The sequence below is a fragment of the Ambystoma mexicanum genome, chromosome 3q (assembly GCF_040938575.1).
Source record: "Ambystoma mexicanum isolate Mex_15411 chromosome 3q, UKY_AmexF1_1, whole genome shotgun sequence".
Taxonomy (NCBI): domain Eukaryota; kingdom Metazoa; phylum Chordata; class Amphibia; order Caudata; family Ambystomatidae; genus Ambystoma; species Ambystoma mexicanum.
This window is the reverse complement of record NC_090926.1, coordinates 340,143,100-340,170,045: the sequence shown is the minus strand read 5'-3', so window position 1 is coordinate 340,170,045 and position 26,946 is coordinate 340,143,100.

The following is a 26,946-nucleotide window of genomic DNA, read 5'->3' as shown; positions in this document are numbered from 1 at the left end:
TTATATCTGAATCCTCCTGACTTAATTCTGAAAAGTAGATACATCTTGCAGACCAAACTACAAGAAAACCCCAATATGAAATTCACTAATATTCAGTTAAATTCATGCAAAGAGCGATAAGTTAGTTAAAGTGCATGTATCCTCAGTTTCCCAAAAAGATCAACAATATTGACTGTTTAATATTCTTGCAAATGTTTCTGGCACATAATTAAAACAATTAATGTCACTTCCTCTTATTCAATCCTCTGCCATTTAAATTGAAACACATTCATGCAATTTTAAACTGTTCTCAGCTTGATAAAATTAGAATCCTTCATATAAATAACACTTAATATAATAGGTCAACACAAACATGTTTGTAATATTTCATCAAAAAAATCCTACTAAACTCTCAATCTTTTTGCAAGGTTTTTTTTCCACAAAGCTGGTGTCCTGTGTGCATTCTACGTGTTGCGGGACTTGCCCCTCATCAGGAAGGCAGACCACTATTTTCTTGGTAACCCATCTAATATTAAATAAGTAACCAACAGTTACTATCCTTCATAACAATTCCTAATAACCCAAATCATGTTAAAACGACCCTTTTCCTTCTAACCTTTCACCCAGTTCAAGCTTGCACAGCTGGAATCCCTTCTAGTTAGCAGTGACAGTAAGTTCCTTTTTTGCATTCATTTGATTGAACATTAATGAATTTCATATTGGGGTTTGCCCAATCATGTGCAACGTTTTCTTGTAGTTTAATCTGCATTTATCTCAGGGCCGGTTACCAGATGCCCTTAAAATAATCCATGCAATGCCTTCAATCAAGAGGCCTTTCCTTGGCCCTTTTTGCCTTTTAAACCGTTGCCTTGTTGCATATTTCCACTTTTTGGGGCAATTTTTGGAAAAAGTTGACTCTATGCAGCTAAATTTCACTGTTCTGAAAAATAACCCTCCCATCAATTTGCCCTTAGTCCAGGCTGCGGCACCGAGGCCCATTTTGGTTTTTGATGATGTTCACTGGGTGCTTTTTAGTGGGGGCAGTCTTCTGGTTTCACTCAATCCCTCCTCAGCTTTTACACAATTGACTATAAAATGGCTGCCAAATATCCTTCGCCATCGGACGGCGTGGTGGAAGGTCTCGCACATGATCCTGTCTCATTGCCTTCAACTGGTTCTGATGGGGTTGTCTCATTCATACCCTTTCACGGAGCGATACTAGATCGTTGGTCTCTGACATGAGAGCAACCTGCACTTTGCAAGTTCGAATCCCGCATCAGCGTCCACTTAGCCTTTCACCCTTACGAGGTTGATGTTTCAAATACCATTTAAAGGGTGATTAATATCACTTGTCATTACAGTACTTTGAAGGTTGAGGCATTTGGCATAATGTGCTGTCTAAAAGCACAATATTGCTCTAGGTCTTCAGAAGTGGCTAATTTCTTACTGTTTAAAACGTATCATTTGCAAATACGCGTTCTTTTTGTTTTCTCCAGCCAACCCCAATCTTTCTCTGCTATCTTAAGTGAAGTAGATGCTGCGGGTGCCCATCCTTCTTGCCTGGCCTGTGCTCTTAAGTCTTTGGGTTTGTGTTTGATTTGTCCCTTTTCTTTATATCCCCACCAGTCTATTAATTGCCCTTTATAATGTATGGCTAAAGGTGGAAGCTAAGATAGAAATGTTAAAACGAGCTATTAACTAGAAGGAGATAAATGTGATCAGCTTAGGGGAAGAGAGCTGGAATTGTGATAATGCTTGAATTGTGATGTGTACAAAGGCCGGTGGCCGAGTGTGAAGGTAAGTGGCCACTCAGTAGATGTAGGATTTCTCTTTCTTTTAAGTATTATGTGAATTATTGATTTACTGTATTTGCTATATGGAATTGTTGAATATATTGTATATTTTGGTCTTTTTCTTTTTTGTATAATATGTGTAAAGTTTGAGTTTTTCTCAGACTAAATCACATTAAATAAATAATAGTTATATCCCCACTCTGTGGTGAAACCAGCCTGCATGTCTTTATCCCCACTCTGTGGTGAAACCAGCCTGCATGTCTTTATCCCCACTCTGTGGTGAAACCAGCCTGCATGTCTTTATCCCCACTCTGTGGTGAAACCAGCCTGCATGTCTTTGTTTTGAAAGCTCTTCATGTATCTTTCACAGTTTCAGGGCACTACTGTTCTCCAGCATTGATTTTATGAAGGTAGTGCTTTCGGCTTCCTCCTTGCCACGTCCCCGCCCCTTCATTCCATCAGGAAGTCTGGCCACGTGGTACTGTCACTGATTGCCTCCTAGGCATATGATCCATTCAAGGTGGCATGCATGCCTTCCATGCAAGTCCAAACAATGCCCAAGCACCAAGTTACTAGGCGTCTAGAGGCATATTTCAGGAGGAACTATGTCTCGAAACTCCACAAGGCAGCCACCTCAAAGTAAATTGTTTCTGATGCTTCTCTCACGTGCTGAAAGGCGTTACCAATCGAGTTAAGACAACATGGAGACTTGCCAGAAACCCATGAAAACCTTTCACGCTCATCCTTCAAAACCCATACAATGAGGATTCATCTTTTTTTCTGATGCTGCACTTTTATTTGTTTGCTGATGTTTTTGTTAGGGATCTGTCACACTTTCTTTCTTTTTTTTTTGTGCATTTTTAAAGTGGTCACACAGCCCGGGGGCATCCAGGCGCTGTTACGGGAATATGTCTCTTAGTTGCGTATTTATAACGCGCTTAATACCCGGAGGTTTTTAAGCACGGCCCGCGGATCAAACCTTTGTTGCTTCGTATCGTCTTGTTTCCGAGGCGAGCCAGTTGCCGCTGAGCTAGCCTCCCGGGATGGTGTGTTGTTTACACTATATAATAATTTAAAATAAATGTTTTTCAAATTTCAATTTAGCCTCAGATAGGGAAACTCACAGAATATAGCATTTGAATATAATCTGTAAGATAACTCAGTTGTGTGAAGCGCTGGCTGCAGAGATCAGTGTGCAAGCTCTGGGTGACACGTGTGTGTCCTGGATGAGGGTGTACAGAATTATACCTTTCTGAGGTTGATAAAATGTGGAACATTGTGTCCCCTTGTGCACCCGAGAGGGCCCAACCCCTAGGCGAGCGTACCCTACCCAGCAAGCACAAAAAAGAGCAGCAGGTGGCACTCGTATGTTCTGGATGGCGCGACCTGCTTGGTGCGCTCCTACTGGGAATAGGGAGTAATGGGTAACTCTTGCTGTGTCTTACTCATTAGTTCTACACATTTGCCTTTGCGAATTTACCACAGATAAGGTCTGGTCAGCAGTGGCAAACCTAAGATGCACGGAGAAGAGGGGTGCAAATGGCAAGCCATGCCACCCTACCGTCCCCTGATTCTGCCTAACCTCTGGTCATCCACGTACCTGTGATATCACTCTTTGATTGGCAGAAGTCAAAGGGGCCCATTCTGTTGGAGTGGGAGAATCAGGCAGAAAGGGACCAACTGCTACAGCTTATGGGTAGGAAAGTCAATTCACCAAAATACGAGGGTTAGCAGAAGTGACATCACAGGACATGATGTCATATGAGCTTTGCCCCAGACAAAATAATATAACATGGCATTTAATCCCGATGTCATCACTTGAAGTGACTGAAAAGTGTGAAAAAGGTACATAAGATTACATTCAGGAAAATACCAAACCAGTACTAAAGCAGACATTAGACACTTTTGGATCCAACCGCATTTTAACTAACCTTCTGCCTTGATATGCAATGAATGAGGTCATGTTATGCCAGGGGTAGACCCAGTAGAAGCAACATTGCGCTTGGGCACCGCCATGTATAAGGCACTATAGCCTGATCTGACCATTTACTGCCATTTTATACCATTCATAGATGCACATGGAGTCCCGTTCTATTTGTTCGTCCCTTTGTGCCTGCGTCGCGCCCTGTTGCCTGCGGGCTTCCGGCGCATTAGAAATACATAAATAAAAAAAATACAATATGCCAAATGTAACCATTCTTTGATGCTACTGCCATCGAATATAGAAATAGAAGGTAAATCCAATGCGCAAATCCAAAGATTGATGATTCAAAAGGAAATATTCATTCACATCAGGTCCATATGGTGTGATAAGTGTGGCCTTTACATAAAACAACAGCCTACAAGTGTTTCGACCTTCCAGGTCGTTATCAAGGCTGTGCAATAACAAAAATAATATTCATGACATGAAAATATAAACAATTTGACATGTGAAAGGAAAATGCCATCATCTGAAACAGGCAAACAGTAAATCAATGTCATTAAAACAAATTGAACATTGAGTCATGAACATATAACATCACATCCAACAGTAATGTGAAAAATAAAGAGTCATACCATAAGTTCAGCAGTTGAATATAAAGGTGTGAAATCAGCCTTGGTAAAAAAAAAGGGAAAAAGACAAAGTCAAACAAAGAATGTTGTTAAGGAGTACACCGGTGCATTAGTGATAAGTGACGTGAATGAATACAAGGTTCAAAATGTGCATGTGGGAAGATGTAATTCTGGATGAGACATACAGTAGTACTGCCATCGTATGTCTGTATTAGCCTTAGAGCCAATGTACAGTCAAAATGTGTTGGCAACAGCTTTATATATCCAGTTGCTTCTATCATATGTCAAGTGCATCCATAAATGTCCAGTAATGCCACCCAATGACAATGAATGCCCCATACACCTGGTATGGTCACCATATGAAGGGGAGAGCCTCACATGTCTAATTGCTGCCATCATATGTTGCTGCAGCCTCAAATGCCCCGGTATGCCATTCAGTGCCTTTTATGGATGTTATAACGTACCATATGTGCAGCCTCACAAGTAATGGATTCCATCATGTGTCAAACTCAACTTGAAATGATCCATTAACACCACAAAGTGCCTTTCATGCATGATACCTTTACCATGGGAGATATGCACCCTCAAATACCCCTGGATATTACAATAAACGCCTCATGCAAATTGTTATCACTGCATGTGCCCATGCACTTGCCAATCTCTGCAACCACTCTTTCGCTTCTGGATCTTTCCCCTCCTCCCTCAAGCACTCCTTCCTGAAAAAACCTTTAGCAGATCCCACTTGTCCAGCCAACTACCACCCCATATCTATCACCCCCTTCCTCTGGAAACTCCTTGAGAAGCTTCCCGCCAGTTTACCCAGCACACTGAACTTGTTGGGTGTCTCAAAGACCATCAATCTGGTTTCTGAGCATACAGAGGCATGCAAAATGCCCTTCTGAACACCCGTGAGGAACTGCTCGCTTCTCTTGACTCAAACTCTCCTGCTGTTCTCATTCTACTTCATCTCTCCTCTGCATTTGATATGGTCAACCACTCCATCCTCATGAAACGGCTCCATGATAACCTACGTATCTGGGAGCCGACACTAGACTGGCTGACCTCCTTCCCCAGAGACCATCCATCACAGGTTATTCTGGGCTCTTTTTCCTCCTTTACATCTATTTCCACCTGCGGTGTTCCCCAGGGCTCCAACCTCTCTCCCTGGCTCTTTAACACTTATCTTGCTCCACTGGCACACCTAATTTCCACCTTCTCCCCTAACTTCCTGTGTTACACAGATGACACACAACAATTCTTCATACTTTCCTCTGACCCTCTCTTTTCCTCTTACATCATTCCTGACTGCCTATCTTCTATCCATTCCTAGCCCACCGCCAATGATCTTGGCCCCAATGCCAGCAAGACTGAAGTCCTTCCTATTGGGATTCCTGTTACCTCTTTCTTCCCCTCACTCCGGTCATCCTCTATGGGCTCTCCCCCTTCTCCTTCATCTGAAGCCAGAAACCTTGGAGTCATCTTTGACTCCTCTCTTTCTTTCTTTCCTCACATTCAGGACATTGCCAAGAAGTCCCACTTTCAACTCTACCTCCTCAAAGGAATTCTCCCTTTCCTCACTTTCCCCCAGAATCTCACTGTCTCTAGAGTGCTGGTTCTCTCTAGACTAGACTACTGCAACAGCCTTTTACTTAATCTACCTTCCTCTTCTCTACGACCCCTCCAGCTAATCCAGAATAGGACAGTAGGACTTATCCTTGGCCTCAAGCCCAGGGACTGCATCTCTCCAGCCCTAAGAACTCTCCACTGGTTGCTGAAAGGATCAAATAAATTCAAATCCTTCTGCATCATCCGTAAGGCTATCTGGGGCCAGGGACCACGCTATGTACAACTTGCTGTCACTGAATACTCTCCCTCAAGATCTTTACGTTCCTATGGCACCAACTCTCTGTGTGTCAAGTTCTTCGCTAAACAGAGAGCTGGTGGCCGATCTCTTTCCTCAGCAGGCTCCCTCCTATGGAATAGCCTCCCCCTTCCTCTTAGTCTTGAGCCTGATCTGCTCAAATTCCAGAGGTTCCTCAGGACTTTCCTTTTCTCCTCTTCCTTACCTTCCTCTGCTAATCCTACAGTTGCTGAGATTGGTGACCAGGGCCCTTATATGTCCTTCTGGGCCCTGCCCTCCCACACCCAATCACCTTGAGCCTGCGGCCGCTCCCAGCACTTACCTTGGCACCATTGGCCTATGCCACTATGCCACTGCAGGCCTGCACGTATTTACTTCCAGCTGACCACTCCCTAGCACTTCTCCACTTAGCACTTCCAGCTAGCTGCTCACTCCCTAGCACTTACCTCCTGGCATACCCAGAACATCCCGTAACCCCCTACTCTTCTCTCTCTCCCTGCACTTGCAGATTCTGAACGAACGCTCACAAGGCTTAGTAGGTTTGCCTCTTTCCTTCATTGCTTTAATTTATTTTCATTCCCATGTTCCCAGTTGCTCTGTGGGCGCAATTGACTTGTTGTATAAGCGCCTTACAAATGCACAATAAAATAAATAAAATAAATGTAAGGTGCAACTTTATGTCCAATTGCCGCAATCCTATGCCACTTAGTTCCCCATATGCATCACATCTTTACCATCAGGGTTCTGCAGCCTGTGGCTAATCAGATGTTTCGGCCTGTCGCTCCCATGATCCCTCACAATTGACTATGCTGTAAGGCTCATAGGGCAACATCAGGAAAGACAAACGTGGCATTATATCACGTGTATTATATCAAAATCAGCATCTGACATGCCAGCGTAAATAATAATCACACATAGCTCAAGAAAGCAAAGAAAAACTTTTAAAAGCAACACAAATTTAAAACGATGACATTGTTCTAAGCCAATTATTATTATTATTATGGTATTTATTGAGCGCAGCCCTAGCTTCAAGAAGCAACGGAGCACTTCACAGAGGTACACAACAGTACAGATACATAACGGAGCACTTCACAGAGGTATACAACAGTACAGATACATAACGGAGCACTTCACAGAGGTACACAACAGTACAGATACATAACGGAGCACTTCACAGAGGTATACAACAATACAGATACATAACGGAGCACTACAACAGTACAGATACATAACGGAGCACTTCACAGAGGTATACAACAGTACAGATGCATAACGGAGCAGTTTACAGAGGTATACAACAGTACAGATGCATAACGGAGCACTTCGCAGAGGTATACAACAGTACAGTAAACTACAGGACCCAAAGCTTAGGTTAAATACTAACAGCTAGACCACCATATGCTCCTAATTTTTTTTTTTTTAGAACTATGAGTCTTAATTAGTCTTTGTAAAGGTTTTGACCATGCATGCATTTTAGAGTGTTTGAAAATGAAATTTTTTGTGTATCTATATATGTACAATGTTTAACTTAAAATAATTACTATTAAAGTTTTTTTATATCTTTTCTAAATGTGAATTTATCACTTAGAGAATAAGTGACTGTTGACAATTCCCTTTTCCTACCTTCCTTATATTGCTAATACAGAGGGGCACACCTGTACTGTGTGGCGGGGAGGCGAATCCTTTGCTGTCAGGGTCAGCCGGCTCCATATTGCAGGTACAGCGGAGCGTTATCAAGTGCTTCATGATGTTGAAAACGAGTCCATCAGGGGTCAAGTCCTAAAAATAAAAGTGGGGAGACTCATCAAAAAATGCAATGGGATGTGATGTCACAAGAAATTAGCATATCTAGGTGAAATATGCACATTTCATTAAATTTGCTTCGCATAACCACCCCCAAATTGAACAGGTTGAATGTCATTTACCTTTCAGAAAATCACAACACACACACAAAACCGAGAAAGGATATTTTCTTCTAATAGTGTTTTTGAAAACGTTAAAAGGTGTGCATGTTTTAAATTCCAAGAACCGATGCAAATTCTTTCCGTGGAACATGCAGTACCGAAATGGGACATTTCACCTTTAGTTGTTTGGTATTTTCCATCAAGTTATGTAGAACAGTGGTGACGTTTCCAGCTGGCAAGCATGCCAACTGCAGTTCGATCCCTGAGGTTCGCTTTAATTCATAATTTCAACGGAGAGTTCAATGTTTCCCAAATGTAGCTGAAGGGGGGGACTGAGTCCACCCTCTGAAAAAAGTGGGGGGACTGGTCCACCCGAGTGTACCCTCGACGTTAGCCCTGGAGTCCATGCTTATAAGATTGCCGAATTAACAGCAACTTATGCAAGAAACACACGTAGCATGAGAGATATAGTACGTGGGACAGTAATATTAATTGTGAATCCAAAACGCAATACTACAGTAATGTGCATATTACTTCACTTGTTAAGAGCCCCGAGGAAGAGCACAAGGCTTACAACACGTGTCGGCTCAGTGGACTGACATTAAATCAGAAGATTGACCTCATTACCATCTTATGGACTTTTTTATTATCGTTGGAACTGAGACCTGTTAGAAGGTCATGCGCACAATGAATCGCAGTCCCCCAAGTTGTTTAACACTAATGTCAAGCTGAATCTTTGCAAATAAAACACATTGGAGGAATTTAAACTTTCCGAAATTGAATTCGGGCTCTAAGAAGCCTCTTTGTTTTTGTTTGCACACGTCCTCCGCAATCATTGGCCAGGGGTAGCAGAGGTAGAGGTCGTATGGAGGTCACTGGTGATTGCAGCTGCAACCCCTGGCAACGTCCACGATGATGGGGCCTGTGCCTCTCTCTGCTGGACTCTCCAGGTTCAGAGCATGAAGCACTGACTGATGACTACATTGAAGCGTGCGCTGCTTAATGTCAAGTGTCTACCTTGCCATGGCATTGAAATTGCCGAACTAATCAATGGCCATCAGTTCGGTCTATTTGCCTCCACAGAAACGTGGCTGCAGGCCTGTTCTGGGCCTGCAATTGCTACAGCTGTGCCAGGCGGTTTTATATTTTGAATATAAATAGCGAGGTGGGCAGAAGAGAAGGAACTGCAATCATATAAGAAATGTAATGTATAATGTAATGTGTAATGTGTGGGAAATGTCACGTCAAGGCCTGCGATGCCTTGTGCATCAGAATATTCCTATCAAAATCTACTTTTCTACACTGTTTTTTTGGTTATTTATAACGGGCTTAATACCCAGAGGTTTCTAAGCTCGGACCCTGGGATCAAACCTATGTTGTTCTGCGTCGTCTTGCTTCCAAGGTGCGCGTTGCCCCTGAGCTATCCTCCCGAGACTTGTTTGATCATTTACCGCCCCCAGGCTCTAAAATCGGATTTTCCTTCAAAAATACTTGACGCATTACTTCTGTTAATGCACCTCAGAGGACAAATAGTAATCACGGGGGATTTCATTTGAGGACTCAATGACACAGTAATCGCTACTGAATCGCAATTATGATCTATGATGTCAGTCTTAGTATTCCAACAAGCCATATCACAATTGACACTTCTAAAGGGCTGGCTACAAGACTGGGTTCTCCATAAGCCTTTTAAAATAACCAATATCCTGCTTCATCCGCTACAACGGTCCGCACATGCCCTCATTTGTTTTGATATTCTATCAAATAACCCTCCAATTAAGTATACAAAACCAACTAATAAGGTTTGACAACCTATTTAACACCCAGCCTGATGACATCATCTTTGGACGACAATGCAAGATAAATGCTAGGTCTCTAGAAGGAACATTGAATGAAAACCCTCTCCATACACCAACTATACACTGAATGGGCTGTTTTTAATACCAAGCACTCTTATTTTTAGAAAATCAAATCAAGACCACAGACTCGGCTCCAAAGAAATTATTTCAAATTCTACATCATCTGAGTTCCACAAATGCATCCACTATCTCTGTGTTAACCATCATGTAATGACCAATTCTCACACTTGTGCATATTTCAGTTAACAGCGCCCGTTCCCATTGCCTTTGCCGGTGACACTGGCTAGCCCCATCTCCATTGGCAGATGACACCTGACCGGAAACCCACGCACCTACAATGAGGCACAAATCAAGACCAGGCTCTGCACACAGTGTACCTTTGAACTGCTGAAGGTAGGGTTACGGTGTCTCCATCAGACCGGAGGAGCACTAATGTACAAGCCAGAGTAGGTGGGAAACATTTTCATTGTGTGTGCAATGCGCATAACATGTGCATTCAGAGAAATGTTCCCCTGCCCCGAGATAGGCACCCCCTCACCCCCCCCCCCGAAAAGAGGATGATGATGACATACATGCTGGTGATCGCTTGCTGCCACACAATGACCATGATGGTGGTGTTTAGTGTGAAGCCCACCTTTTAGATTGCTCTGTGGGGTTTGCATGGGACATGAGTAGGGTCGTTTGTCACCCACATAAACCTGAGACGTTAGACAAAGGTGAGGAGATATGGAGACTTGCCAAGCCAGTTATGCAGGCCCTTATTGGCAGATGGCTTAATCACATGGCGTTTGAATTTGTCAGGACACTCATTGGTGTTGGTGTTTCCTATGTGGGTTGGTTGGTATTTGGGTGTTTCTGGCATAGATGTGGACAGAAGGAGTTTCAGTTGAGCGTATGGCCATGGGCTGCCCTGACAGGTACATCAACAGATACCATTGGGTCACTTGTCCATGTATGCAATGGTATGTTTTTATTTTCCACCCATTATTTGCACATGCATGTTGTTGCCCTTGCTTTGATCCCATTGCAATTTTGGCAGGTCGTTGTGGCCTTCTGACTATGCATTAATCCACATGCGTAGTCTAGGGAATCAGGTTATTTATTCACATTAGAGAGGTGACAGTCATACTCACCAGCCACAGGTGGGCTGGATATGCCAACCTCCACTCCTCCAATGGCTTTGATGCCTCCCATGTGGAGGACATTGCTAGGCTTTTCATCCCAGGGCATGAGATCGAGTGGCCCTGCTATGCCACCTCCTGTAGCGTCTGTCTGCCACAAGTGGATGGGCAGTAGGCTGCAGACCCAGGTCCTGGGGTCATTTCACAGCATCCTGCAAGTTTAGATCACGATCTTCTTCTGAGCAGAGGTTTTTCTCTGGTTTGCCCTGACAAATTCCTGTGCATGACTGACAACTTCATTTGCAAGAATCTGCAGCTCTGCCTCACTACATTTTGGCTTTTTCGGGTGGATTTCGGGCACCTTCCCCTTGCCTTTGTCTGCAGACATGTTAGCGATACCTTCTGGGCTGAGGTGGCAACAGGAAATGGATGATTCAGGATATGTTATGTTTATAAAGATGACTGCGCTGAACGTCCCATTTTCGGCATGACTCTTTTCCGCCCAGTGCTAATTCTGCCAGCAAAGCCTACAATTTTCATGCAGTAGCAGTAACAGCAGTTCCACTAGGAATTGGTGGAATTACCACTCTTTTTTCTTTTTTTATTCTGCTGGACATAATTACTGTTACCGCTGACAGTTGGTGCGTGCACCTGTCCACTTGTAATATGATGGTAATTCTGCCAGACACCACAGTGGTAACGTTAATTCCATCTGGCTGAATTAACACCATATTTACCACCTAACTCTTGCTGAAGGTCTATGTCTTTGGTCCAGATTAGACCTAGTAGATCAAGGGTGATGGGTTGCTCATTCCAAGTCAGGCAATCCGATATGAAATACTCTTCCTAAAGATTTTTGATCTAATGAAAAGCTTCTTTGCTTTCAATGCAAAACTTGAAACCTACTTTAATAAAACCCAATTTTTCCCTTTCCTGTTCCCATGCGTTAGCGCTTATATGCCTCTTCTTGCTGCAGGCGCTTTATAAGCAACAATGAGATAGATAGAATACAGGAAGGATTTTATTTATTTTATTTCATTGGATATTTGTAAGGACCTATACAACAAATGGTGTGTAAAAGCCCCACAAGACAAAAAAGAAGGGGGAACTGTGAGGAATTAACTTCGGGGGGACCATTGGTCCAGGGATGAATATCGGTTTCTATGCTATCAATCTGCCCCATACCTCTAGTACACCAAAAGGGTTTCGAACAGATTAGAAACACAAGTCAATTATAAATCTCTTTGTCCAATTTTGGTAACATGAACAGAACGGCAGGTCGTGGATCGTTGGTTAGTTGCAAAGCAGCAAACATACAATTATTACCCAATGATAAAAGGGACTGACCAGTCAGGGTACTCTACAAATATCTACTTTATTATTATACGACAGTTCTAGCGCACTACAAAATACAAGCCATCCTGTAAAGGAACACAGAGGACAGACAGTTTCAGGAAGGACTGCAGGGTAGTTAGTAAAGCAATCAGTCTTAACTGTTCACAGTTATTTGGATTCAACGCCAAGGGAGCAAGGGGTTGAAAATGTCACTAGGGGCTTTCGGAGAAGGAACAGGGGGACAGAACCACAATGTACCTGGTGCTTGAGATGATCTTGATGCTCGACAGCGTCAAGTCGGTTCAGGGCGCTTTGCAGCTCGTGCAACATACTTCAATATGGGAGACAGCTACGGGTAACAGGCGGCAGATATTTTGGCAAGCAAGGCTGGCTGGATGGCTGCAGGCTGGCCTACACTGCAGCTCGGGGTCACAAATCGCTGTCTCTTCGCTGGTTGGTGGATCTGGAATGCTGGTCATGGCATCTCGGACGGCTTTAGTGACTGCAGTGTGACAACAGTCAGTGGTGCAGCCGGTCACGGTTTGAGGGTTCAACTGCCTCGAAAATGTCCTGAAAGATGGATGCTGGTTGATGGTTGTTGTGGCCCTCCTCCTATCTTCTTCGCTGGGCACGTGTCTTCCTTTAAGGCAGACGGCCCAAAGCTGAGGAGAGTGTTTGCAGGCAACAGCCTTGTCCTTTGGTCATAGACTCTATGGCACTTCACACCTTGGAATCTTGCTGGCGGAACCCAGCAGGGCACGCTGTATGCTGGCTGGGTTCCATTTCTGGAGCTGCTGGATCGGTCCTCTGAGGTAGGTATCTCCCTCTGTTCCCTGGGAGATGTTTAGGGGAGGGACATTGCTTCCCTCTAGGAAATCCTGGCCTTCATTCACTCGCAGTATCTGTAAGGCAGACTGTACCTTCATCCAAAGTCCAAATTAGTCCTTCTTGTTACTCCTTTCAAAGTCGTTGGATTATCGCCGTAAGGAGTGGCCCAACGCTCTTTGAAAGAAAAATTGGTACCAGTGATTGGTGCAGGCTAAGTCTACCTTAATGAACCAATCCTGGTCCCCACCAACAATCTTCTGTTATGCGTAAGGCCATAACCAGAGTGTTTTGCAACAAGAAAGGTAAGGGGGGGACAACATGTACTACTAAGGCCCACACATTCTCCTGCCTGTTGTGGATCAAAGTCTCTCTCTGGTTAATTGAGCTCTCTGTGGCTCCTGATCAAAGTGCAGGTCTCCCTTGAGGTTTGTGGTGAGAACAGACTGTCTGTCTCCATCAAATCACATAATTCTCCCCTCTGTCCCAGACATGATATTGCCTGCCCTTTAAACAGAGGGTGGGAGCTAGCTTCAAGCTGACACATTGCATATCAAAAAGGTGTTGAGGTTTCCTGCCCTTTGTTAGTTCTGTGACCAGGCCTCTTCACAGGCCTGCTTCAATTAACTCTCATCAGTATGCGCTGCCACCACACAGAACTACAATGGACAGGGCGGATCCATGTAGCCATTGATATTTAATTAGGCTGGCCATGGCAAGGGGAAGTGTTGCCTTCCTCCTTCCTGAGATGCTTTCACGTACTTCTGACTGTCACATTCCAGATAAATGTGACAGGGAGGACTGCGCCTGTAGGCTCTGTCCCCCCAGAGTACACTTGAGTATGGGTTTGTTGTGCAGCGAGCATCGGAAAATGTGTGCGGATTAGCTCCACATATCTCCCATCATTGCATTTCTTACAACATTTCAAAAAAGCCCAGGCGAGCGCACAGTCCCTGTGCAGATGGCAGTATTCCTCACATGCCCTTCAGCATCAACATGTGAACCACCGTCCTACTGAGGATCTGGTTCGTCATCAAGGGAAAAGTACCTGCTGAGGCCATCTGCATTTCCAGGATGGGAGCCTCACTTGTGCTGGATGTCCATACCGAATCCCTTGAGGGATATGGCCCAACACAAAAGCTTAGGGGTCTCCACTTGCATGGCCATTAACCATTACAGAGGACGGTGGTCTGTCTGGATCGTAAAGTGAGGCCCAAAGATGTAGGGTTTCAGCTTCTTTACTACCCACACGATCTCGCACACCTCTTTTTCGGCTATAGCCGAATTCCTTTCTCTTTTTGTCAACTGCCTGCTAATGTAGGCAACAGGTTGTTCTGCCCCTTTAGAGTTCAGCTGTGCAAAATCATAGGTGTCGGTCTGGATAATGAACTCCTGACAATAGTCTGGCACTTTCAGAACTGGGGCCCTGCACAATCCATCCTTTAAATCCTGAAAGGAGGTTTGACAGGCAGGCGTCCAAGTTACCTTCTTCAGCATCTTTTTGGAGGTTATATCATTCAGGGGCATGGCAATGTTCTCTTAGCCATTGATGAACGACCAGTAGTACCAAGTGAGCTCTAGAAAGGCTCTCACCTGTGTCTGGGTGGTGGGGATGTCCCAATCCTTCACAGCTTGTGCCTTCGCTTTGAGGGGTTGTTTCTTACCTCCACCGACCAAGGTGGCCTAGGTAAGTCACTGTGCCCTGCGGTATATGCCAATTTGTGGCCTTGATAGTCAGACCTGCATTCTGCAGCGTGTGAAGCACTTGTTTCAGGTGGGATAAGTGATCCTCCCAGGTGTGGCTGAAGACAGCAATGTCGTCTAAATAGGCAACACTGAAGTTTTCCAGACCTGACAAAATCTGGTTAAACATCCACTGAGAAGCGGCAGGGGCATTCTTCAATCCGAAGGGGATCACAGTGAACTGATAATGTCTTTCCGGGGTTGAGAATGCTGACCTCTCTCTCTCTCCATCTGTCAAGCCGAACTGCCAATACCCTGCTGTGCGGTCAAAGGTACTCATGTACTTGGCAGTGCTGAGCTTGTCAAAGTGCTCATCTGCCCGAGGAATGGGGTGAGCATCTGCCTTTGTAATAGAATTGAGCCCTCTGTAGTCCACACAAAAGCTTACTTCAGTCTTCCCAGCACTGTTCTATTTAGGGACCAGTACCACTGGGCTAGTCCAAGGGCTGTGGGATGGCTTTATCACTCCTAGGGACAACAGCTGGGAAACGTCCTCCTAGATGGTTTCTCTGACCTTATCGGACATCCAGTGAATCCTACTCTTCACCAGCTTACTGTCTCTAGTGTTCACATCATGGGTGCATGAATCTATGTGACCTGGAGTCAGAGAAAACAGACCGGCAAACTGTCCTAGTAAATGGCGACAGTCTGTTAGTTGCTGTTCTGACAGGTCTGTTGCAAGGTTGACACCTTAAACTGGCCCATCTATGGCTTCAGTGCACAAGAGGTCTGGGAGGGGATCGGTCTCCTCCTCATTCTCTCCATCAATCACTAATTCCATGACCAAGTCATCCCAGTTATAATGGGGTTTTAGCCAGTTGACATGAAAGACCCTGCACATCTGTTTAGGTCCTTTCACGTCAATGAGGTAATTCACCTCACTGACTTTTTCGAGCACACAGCAAGTCCCAGTCCACAGGCCCTGAAGGGCACTGGGTTTGACAAGCTCCATAATCCACACCCACTGGCCTGGAGAATAAATTGTCACTGTGCCTTCTGGTCATGCCGGTGCTTCATCAGCTCCTGACTGGCCTTTAGGTACTTTGTTTATGGTTCCATGTACTTTGGCAATCTAGATGAAAGGCTAAGTACATAGTCCACCACATCGCGTGTAGGGGATGAGGGTATTCTCTCCCATCGCTAATTCACTTGACTGAGGGGACCTCATACAGGGTGTCCAAACAGAAGCTCAAAGTGGCTAAACCCTATTTCGTTCTGTGGTACCTCCCTTACCTCCCTATAGGTGAACAGAAGGCATGGCAGGAGAGTATCCCATTTTTTCTTAGGTGCTCTTCCAATCCACCTATCATGCCTTTCAGGGTCTTGTTGAAATGGTCAAGAAGCCCATTTGTTTGTGTATGAAAAAATGTAGAGAATCTATAGGTGATTCCACACTCTTCCCACATGCCCTTCATATACACTGACATGAAGTTTGATCCCCTGTCAGAAATTACTTCCTTGGAGAATCCAACATGGGAAAATATCCCAATCAGAGCCTTCACAACCATAGGGTCTTTTATGCTCCTCAGATGGACAGCATCAGGGTGCCTTGTGGCGTGGCCTACCACCACCAAGATGTATAGGTTCCCTTAGCTGGTTTGAGGATTCAAAGGACCCACAATATCCATGCCTAGTCTCTGAAAAGACCATCCAACCACGGTTGGTGGAATTAAGGAGGCCTTTGTGGCACCACCTGACTATCCGGAAGCTAGACAAGTTGGGCAGGTCTGGACAAATTCCTTAACACAACCGCTCTGATGTCTTAGTCACCCCCAAGTGAACCACCAAAGGAATTTGGTGAGCCATACCCAAAAGGAACTTTCTGTGGCATTGGGGAATCACCAACCTCCTGGTGTCCTTACCCTCAGAGTCTTTTAGCTCACTGTACAGGAGTCCATCCTCCCAGTACACTTTGAACAAGCCAGGGACCATGCCATTAGCCTGCTCCTATGCTAGCTTCCGCAGATCCATGAGAGTGGGACGCTCTTTCAGGGGCTGTAAAGAAGGCAGGCTGGTCTGGCCCCCCAGCTGATGAGAACTCATCCAGCTTGGGCAGGCCCTTCAGACCTGCACTCACCTGGTCCTCCACCTCAGGTTCCTGTGCTGTGCCAGGCAATTCTGAAGTCACTGAGACCCCTGCTACCAATGTAGGGCCCTCAGGGGCTACTAGCTCCTCTACCACATGAGTAGGCAACTCAGTAGTCTGTGGAACTTGACTAGGGGCTACGGGCCATGCTGGTTCTTGCAACAAGCCCTCTGGAAGCACTCCAGGCCTTAAGGCTCTCAGAGTGTTCAATCTGACGATCTCTTTGGCCCTCGATCTGGTGGCCGCTGCGACTATCTCGGGATCAGGAAGATCGTTTCCCAACAAACATGGGACAGGGATGGAGTCCTTCACCGCTTCACAGCGCTTGATCATTTCACCTCCCCAGCTGAACTCTACTATCGCCAAGGGCCAGTCGCTCTTTCCATAAAATCCACTGAAGCTACAATCAGGCCCATCAATACACTGGCCTGGCTGTATCCACTGCAGGGTCACCGCAGTAATGCTAGCTGCAGTGTCTTGGACTGCAATAGTTGTGTGTCCATTGATATAAACATGTTCTAAATAGAGTTAAGTATTATTGAAAACTGGATCTCTTCTGCAGACCCGGTACTGTTCCCACTCAGTGTAACCAATCCATATTCAGCAACTCCCTGGCTTAGTGTGAAGTCCTTCTCTAAGAGGCCCACACTAATGATGGGCTCTTCCATGAGTCCAACATTCAATATGGCTTGCTTGGTTAAGCCATTGCAAGCAGTATGCCCTTTCCTATGGCCCAGCTCCTTACACACGAAACAACCTTTGGGTGGTGCGAACATGGGTTTCCCAGTGTTAGGGGTGCCTGCAATTTTCTTTTCAGTATGCACGGCTGAACTAGAGTTTTGGGATTTCCCTTCATTCTTGTGGGGACCTAACTTCAAATAGTATTGTGTTGGACCTTTGTCCTTCCCATCCTTATTTATTTTTTTGTCCGCCCATTTCTCTTCCGGTTTGGGTGTGCTCGCCTGAGCCTTTTTCTGGACTCGGGTACACCGGGGCTTATCCTGGGCACTGTGGTTTGAGCTATTACTGCTGCTTTCGCTAGAGGCGGATCTGTGGGCCTCCTTCTTCTCTTCAAGCGTCAGCTTGTGCAACTCCATGGTGAACTTTTCCCGGTGGGACCCTGCAGCGCCGGTTCCCGATCACGGAAGTGAAAGGGAAATGGCGCTGCAGGAACCCAGCATGAAGACAAGGTTAGTGCGGTTTGTTTATGTTGGGGGTGTGGTGGAGGTGTGCAGAGGGTGTGGGTGGGGGAGTGTTATGGGTGTGTTATGTGTGTGGGTGTGAGTGTGTACGTGTGTTCGCATGAGAAAGGTGCAAACTTTTGGTAGTTCGCACCTTTCTCATGCAAATAATTTGCCCGTGGTAATTTCAGCCACGGGCAAATCACTTGGATTCCGGGGCCTAGCCCATACCCTGGGGTCTTCTCCACAACCACCCTCGCTTCTACCCAAGCTTGGAGGCTCGTCAGCAACTCAGGTTTATTAAACTTGGTGCTGTGGGGAAGTCCCCTCTTGACATAAGAAGTGCAGGACATCCTTTTTCATGTCTTTTACAGTCTCCATGTCAAGATCCATGACAATTACTAATACCTAGCAGTGACTAAACATTGCCTGAAATATTCGTTTTATCATTGATTGACTAAGCTGTGCACAAGGCTCCAACTGATCCGACCGCTTGCCACCAATGTGACAAATCAACTTCCGGGGCCCCAGTGGTCCAGGGGTGAATATCGGTTTCTAAACCATCAATCAGCCCCACACCTCTAGTACAACAGAAGGAATCCGAACAGATTGGTAACACAAGTACATTTTTAACCTCCTTGTCCAATTTTCGTAACATGGACGGAATGGCAGGCTTATCTCTGCAAGGTCGTGGATGATTGGTTAGTTGCAACACCGCAAAAATACAATTATTACCCAATGATAAAAGGGACTGTTCAGTCAAGGTTTTATAAAAATATCTACTCTATTATTATTACAACAGACTGTTCTAGCACACTACAAAATTCACCCCACCATGTAAAGGAACACAGAGAAAAGACAGATTCACGGAGGAAAGGGATGCATTCTGGATACTGACAGGAGCGTAGTCGGTAAAGCAATCAGTCTTAACTAGTCAAGGTTATTTGGTTTCAGCACCAAGGAAGCAAGGAGTCGTAAATGTCACTAGAAGCCTTCAGAGAAGGATCAGGGGGACAGAACCACAATGTACCTGGTGCTTGAGATGATCTTAATGCTCAACAGCATCAAGTCGGTTCCAAGATGCTTTGCAACTCCTGTGACAGAGTTCAAGACGGGAGACAGCTGCAGGTATCAGACGGCAGGCAGCTTGGCAAGCAAGGCTGGGCAGATGGCTGCAGGCTGGACTGCACTGAGGCTCAAGGTCAAGAATCATTGTCTCTGTGCTGGTTGACAGATCTGGAACGCTGGTCGAGGCATCTTGGATGGCTTTAGTGACTGCAGCATGACAACAGTCAGTGGTGTAGCCAGTCTCAGATCTGCCTCATAAATGTCCTTAAAAGATGGACGCTGGTTGATGCTTGTTGTGGCACTGCTCCTAGATTCTTTGCTGGGCACGTGCCATCCTTTAATGCGGACGGCCCAAAGCTGCGTAGTGTGTTTGCAGGCACCAGCTTTGTCCTTTGGGAAGAGACTCTCTGGTACTTCCCTCCTAGGAAGTTTGCTGGCAGAACCTAGCAGGGCATGCTTTGGGCTGGCTGGGTACCAGTTCTGGAGCTGCTGGACGGGTCCTCTGAGGTTGGTATCTCCCTCTGTTCCCTGGGAGATGTTTAGGAGAGGGATCTTGCTTACCTATTGGATATCACAGCCTTCCTTCACTCGCGGAAGCTGTAAGGCAGACTGTACCTTTATGGAACAACAAAAATGAACCTGGACGAAATGAGATCAGAACATCTGTACACATTTAAACAATACCAAGTCTTGTCAAAAAATATATGTCAAAAAATATATATTTATTTATAAGCAATTTACACAAATATTTATTGTTCTCAACATCCACATTTAAACACCACCATTCATTCCATCATTCATTCACAATCTCACTATACATGTCAATATTCCACACTTGTGGTACTAAGACCACCTAGAACCAATATATTAACATAAATTTCAACACCTCTTGGTGATTACTGTAAGTGTTAATACAAAAACAAATAGCATATTGCTTATTTGATGTAACTCAACATATGTTTCGGTCATCACAATAGGCCCCTAATTCAAGCCGGTAAATATAAGCGACCTTCTTCAGGAGACGGATGGTTCTGTTGCAACCACTCCGAAATGTCAAAAGGTGGAGGATGTCATCAAACCTCAATCTACAAACAAACAATATACATAACATCAGAATTCCGATCTCTTATTTGTTTAGACACAGATATATCTTGTGTGTATATCTCAGTTTATGTGTATACAGATTGGCACTCACCTCCACGTGAAATAATGGAGACGCGTGTCAACGATGGACTAAATCCTGCAGTGGTGCTAGAGAACTCTGCGCCTATACTGCAACGTAAGAGGAGGAGAAAGCATCTTTGTAAGCCTGCCCTATAAACAAACACCATTATATATATGGTATGGACACACTATCTTACCTGATCAAAAATTCAGGTATGGGGGTGTCTTGCGTCTTTAGTCAATAAATCCAAAGAGGAAAAATCCCTGTTCTCGCCTGAAATGCAACACAGAGACTCAATACTCAAATATTTTCATCTTGACAACACTGGAGGTAATCAAAACCTCCTATCAATTTGCCTCACCTCATGTGGCCGAGTCCAGATATGTTCTTATTCTGGTACCCCAGTTTTTTCTCACTGCGCGGTGATTCCAGTTCAATGTTCCTGAAGGGATACATGGAACGAAACGTCATGCTCATATATCTAACTAACTCAGAACATTGTCAAGGTTTTGTCAATGCTGCTGTCTCACTCCCCTGCCCCTCCCTACATACAGTTTTGTGGAGGAAACAGATCAAAATTCCCTTCATGAACCTTTGTTCAATCATGCTCGAGGTCTATAACGACCCCACTATCATATTAGGCTTTTCTGACCCTAATAATAATAATAATAATAATGGGTTGGTGTGCACAGTGACTGCCAAACAGCTTATAATGCTGATGGAAAACACACAACTGCAGCCTTAGCTGGGCTGCTGCCTTAGCTGGGCTCCATGGCTGTTCAAACACCTCTATATGCGTGAAAAAGGGAAAAGCAGACACATCCCGCATCTATTTGCATGCGCTGTGCACGCTGATTGTCAGCAGAAATGGAATTGAGTTTACCCTCACGCTCTCTCTCTCTTCAAAACCTCAAACAAACTGTGTGAATTTAATCACTCAAACACACACGCACATTTTACTTACCCTGGGTTCCTTCTCTCTTGTCCTGCACACACTCCAAATTTCGTGCTGGTTCCTGGGCGTGGCTTCCTTAAATACGCCATCAACATGGTGAAAGGACTCTTGAGCCCTGGTTCCCAGAGACTTCTGGGCCATGTAGTCCCTCCGTGAGTAAAACTGACAATCAGCGTGCACAGGAACATTGAACTGGAAACACCGCACAGTGAGAAAAAACTGGGGTACCAGAATAAGGACATGTCTGGACTCGGCCACATGAGGTGAGGCGAATTGATAGGAGGTTTTGATTACCTCCAGTGTTATCAAGATGAAAATATTTGAGTATTGGGTCTCTGTGTTGCATTTCAGGCGAGAACAGGGATTTTTCCTCTTTGGATTTATTGACTAAAGACGCAAGACACCCCCATACCTGAATTTTTGATCAGGTAAGATAGTGTGTCCATACCATATATATAATGGTGTTTGTTTATAGGGCAGGTTTACTAAGATGCTTTATCCTCTTCTTACGTTGCAGCATAGGCGCGGAGTTATCTAGCATCACTGCAGGATTTAGTCCATCGTTGACATGCGTCTCCATTATTTCACGCGGAGGTGAGTGCCAATCTGTATACACATAAACTGAGATATACACACAAGATATATCTGTGTCTAAACAAATAAGAGATCGGAATTCTGATGTTATGTATATTGTTTGTTTGTAGATTGAGGTTTGATGGCATCCTCCACCTTTTGACATTTCGGAGTGGTTGCAACAGAACCATCCGTCTCCTGAAGAAGGTCGCTTATATTTACCGGCTTGAATTAGGGGCCTATTGTGACGACCGAAACATATGTTGAGTTACATCAAATAAGCAATATGCTATTTGTTTTTGTATTAACACTTACTGTAATCACCAAGAGGTGTTGAAATGTATGTTAATATATTGGTTCTAGGTGGTCTTAGTACCACAAGTGTGGAATATTGACATGTATAGTGAGATTGTGAATGAATGATGGAATGAATGGTGGTGTTTAAATGTGGATGCTGAGAACAATAAATATTTGTGTAAATTGCTTATAAATAAATATATATTTTTTTGACTTATATTTTTTTGACAAGACTTGGTATTGTTTAAATGTGTACAGATGTTCTGATCTCATTTCGCCCAGGTTCATTTTTGTTGTTCCATTATATTTAGCCTGTAGAACCTGTGGCAGTAAGGCAATCCCTATTTCGAAGCTCAGACTTTAGCCAGGGTCCAAATTAGTCCTTCTTGTTACTCCTTTTGAAGATGTTGGATGATCTCCAAAAAGAGGGGCTCAACCCTCTTTTAAAACCAAAATGGGCCCAGTGATGGGTGCAGGCTAAGCCTACCTTATTGAGCCAATCGTGGGTCCCCATCAACAATCTTCTGTTATGCGTGAGGTCATAACCAGAGTGCTTTGCAACAGGAAAGGTACGGGGTGACAACATGTACTACTAAGTCCCACCCATCTTCCTGTCTGTTGTGGATCTAAGTGTCTCTCTGGTTAATTGAGCTCTCTGTGGCTCCTGATTAAAGCGCAGGTCTCCCTTGAAGTTTGTGGCGAGAATTGACTTTCTGTCTCCAACAAATCACATACTTCTTCCCCCTGAAAGGGGGTCCCCTTGCAGGGGTTGCCTACTGTAAACAGTTGCCCCAGACATGCCAATCACTGCCCTTCATACAGAGGGGTGGGAGCTAGCTTCAAGCTGAAGCATTGCATATCAAAAAGGTGTTGGGGTTTCCTGCCCTTTGTTATTTCTGTGATCAGGTCTCTTTGCAGGCCTGGTTCAATTAACTCTCATCAGTATGCACCACCACCACACAGAACTACAATGGGCAGAGCGGATCCATGGCGCCTTTGATATTTAATTAGGCTAGCCATGGCAAGAGGAAGGTGTTGCTTCCCCCTTCCTGAGATGCTTTCATGTACTCCTGGCTGTCACATTTCAGCTAAATGTAACAGGGAGGACTGTGCATGTCGGCTGTTCCCCTAGAGTACACTTGACTATGTGTTTGTTGTGTGGTGAGCATAGGGAAATGTGTGAAGATTAGCCCCACACATTTTCAGAGATTGATCTCCCATCATTCAATTTCTTACAAAATTTCAAAAAAAAGCCCAGGCGAGCTCACACTTCCTATGCGGATGGCCGAATTCCGCAAAGGAACAAGGGAGAAGATAACAATAATGGTCCTACTGACATTCAGATTGTGCAAGTGCAGTAACAAAAGGTTTGAGGGAGAAGATGGGTGGGAAATGCCCGTCTGCACGAAATGCGAAGTGCTACAGCAGTAAGGGAAGTGCAGGGAAAACAGGAGAGAATGCAAGTGAAAGAGGTGGGTGTAGGAGGGAGGGGGAGAGGGCCACAGGGGCTATGCAAGTGCTAAGGGGAGGCCAGGAGGGCAAGGGCCAGGGTGCAAGGGGGGAGTGTCCACATGCTTAGTGCGAGGAGGGGGTTGACTTGGGGGGGCCTCATGCTCAGCAGAACTCAGAGGGAACCAGACAGGCAGTCATTGAGGTAGACGGGGGAGTTATCAGGGAAGGGCGATAGGGAAGGAAAAAGAGAAAAGGAGGGTCTTGAGGAGCTTCCAGAACTGAAGAAGATCTGGCTCAAGCCTGAGAGGGGCACGGAGACCATTCCAGAGGGAGGCTCTCTCCTTATCGAAGTGTCTGCTTAGAGAAGTGTCTTATCTGCAGAGAGTTGGAGCTAGAGGACCGAAGGTAGGGCTTTAAGTGAGCCGGGGACAGTCGGGGCGACCCCTTGCAGTGTCCAGAAAGGGCTCCCAAGCCGGGCCCTGCCCGTGCCCACCCCTGACTAGCCTTAGCCAGCTGACACCTCAGGCAGCTCTTGTAGAGGCTGCACGGTTACCGAGCTGCCTGCAGGTGTCAGCACTACGGGTTAGAAAAAAAGAAAATCCAAATTCACCTAATAATTACAGACCCATAACTACCATGCCTTTTCAGCTAAACATATTAGACAAAGCTGCTTATTTACAAATTCATCCTTTTTGGGAAATCAACAATATCCTGGGTAAGAGGCAATCAGGCCTCCATCCATGCCACAGAACAGAGTCAGCCTTAGTCGACCTTAAGAACCAATTAGGGGAAATTAGGGACAAAGACAAGCCAGCGCTGCTCTTGCTCCCTGATTTGTCTACAGCTTTTTGATCTTGTAGATCATAAGACCCTCTGCACACATCTCAGGGATGCTGCCCAATTCTCCCAGGAAGCCACATCCTGGATCACCTCCTTCCTTGAAGGAAGACTTATGAGAGTGTTTTCAGACCAGGCTTGTGCTGCTCCGACCACCATCCATTGTGGAGTCCTACAAGGCTCCTGCACCTCACCCACATTGTACAACATTTTTACTCTACCACTTGTTAATTATCTGGACAATCATGGCATAGCATATCCAAACTATGCCGATGATATTCAAGTTCTTCTCCCCCTCTCTGGCTCCTACGAACAGGACTCAGCTACACTCTGCAAAACATATGCCCTTATCCAGACCTGGATGGCGGCCGATGGATGTTGTCTCAATGGGGAAAAAGCAGAAATCCTTCTGGTAGGCCCAAAGGAAATTCTCAACAAACTTGACATTTAATACAGATCTGCCAGTCTTGCGAATACCGTAATCACAGCCTTTGCAGCAGTCAAAACATTGGGAGTCTTCCTTGACTCCACCCTGTCCATGACACGTCAAGTCAGCACCATCACCTCATCCGCAGCACTTACTACCAAAATCACAACATGCTGTCAAACTGGACCTCTCTTCCAAAAATCTGCGTCACCATAGCAAGAGCCACCATTTGGGCCAAGTTGGACCATTGTAAAGTTCTGTTTTTAGGTATGTCAGTAAAATAAAACTCTGAAAATTACAAATCATCCAAAATAATGCCCTTAGAGCGGCATTAAGCATTCCCAAAAGGGAGCATATCTCCCAGGCTAGACGTGGTGCCCACTGACTCCCAGTCAAAGAGTGTACACTCTTTAAAACCCTTGCTATCACACACATGTGTGTCTCCCTCACAGCACCCCCTTACTTGTCAGAAAAAATGTACCGTGACACTTCTGATAGACCCAAGCATGCCCAGCATTCCAATCAACTCTGCGTCCCTACCGTTAAAAGAGCCAAAGCCGGAGATATGAGCTTTCCTTTCCTAGCACCTAAAAATTGGAACGCCCTACCCACCTCTCTTAGAATGAGACTTCCCTCACAGCTTTCCGTAGAGCACTCAAAACCAAGCTTTTCAACTAGTCCTGGCCTCCTAAACAAAATAAATCGTCTGTTTCCCCTGTAACCCTGTAACCTGTTTAGTACTGAAGCGGCATATCTTGTAAATGGCATAACTGTTTCACTGTATCTTTTTCACTGTACCTAACGCCTCCTACAGTTTATCATGTTTTTCTAACCATTGTAACGAAATAAGCCCTATTGTAACAGTGCCATGATGCCCAGGGCCGCCTGTGCACTTTAGAAATTCAATAAATGAAGAAATAAAAGGCATTGCCTTTTCTTTTTTCTAAACCAAAGTGCCGACACCTGCAGGGAGCAGGTGTAACCATGCAGTACGGGCTGCCTGATGTCTATGTATCTGGACTGCCCAGCTCTCCTTTTGTTTCCGAGTAACTAGTCATCACCCAGCATGCTGGAGAAAAGGTAAGTAGGGTGGGGGTTTGTGGGTATATTGGTGGTTTGGGGAGACATGGGTTTGGTGTTTTGTACCGAGGTAAAAACGTATGCAGCGAAAATGACTACGGTCAATTTTGTACCGCGGTCAAACAACCTAAATCCCTGAGGGATAACACTACACTACGACACCACAAGGGTCCATTACTGCAGCTCTGTTATGACTTTCATAAGACTGGTGGCCTATCTTTACAATTCAATTGGGCCCCCACACATCTTTAGCCGGCCTGCCATGCACCCAGTGACACAACATAACATTCACAAACTTAATTCCAATAGGACATACAAACAATGCATTATTTATCATTCATTCAGAGACAAAGGTCAACGCACATATGCTTGCATACACTCTCACCCACACACAAATGCACCCAGCACCTCCATTGACATACACTGTGTGCACAAAACATTTATATGTACATATACAATAACACATGGAAACAGTGGTGCAACGTCAATTGAGCAGACCAGACTTTATCACCCCCTGATCCCTGAAATTTTGGGCTAAATTGACTTGAACTAGCTGAACTATAAAGCCATTGCGAAACGAACAGATTCACTGGAATGTCAACAATTACCTTCATTTTTCCATTAATTTAAAGGCAGCAGCCATCGATTAATGCAGTGCAGTGGGTGACCAAGTACTTGTTATCAATTTTTCAATGCCATATATCTCCAAACTTAGGTTCTGCACAGTACCTTATATGTGCACGCACTGATAGATTTCTTTCTACAAGATTCTCACTGATTAAAATTAAGGTATATTTTCATGTGTTCAAATGGCTCCAAGCAGTGGAGTAACAAGCCGGAAGAGGCCAGAGG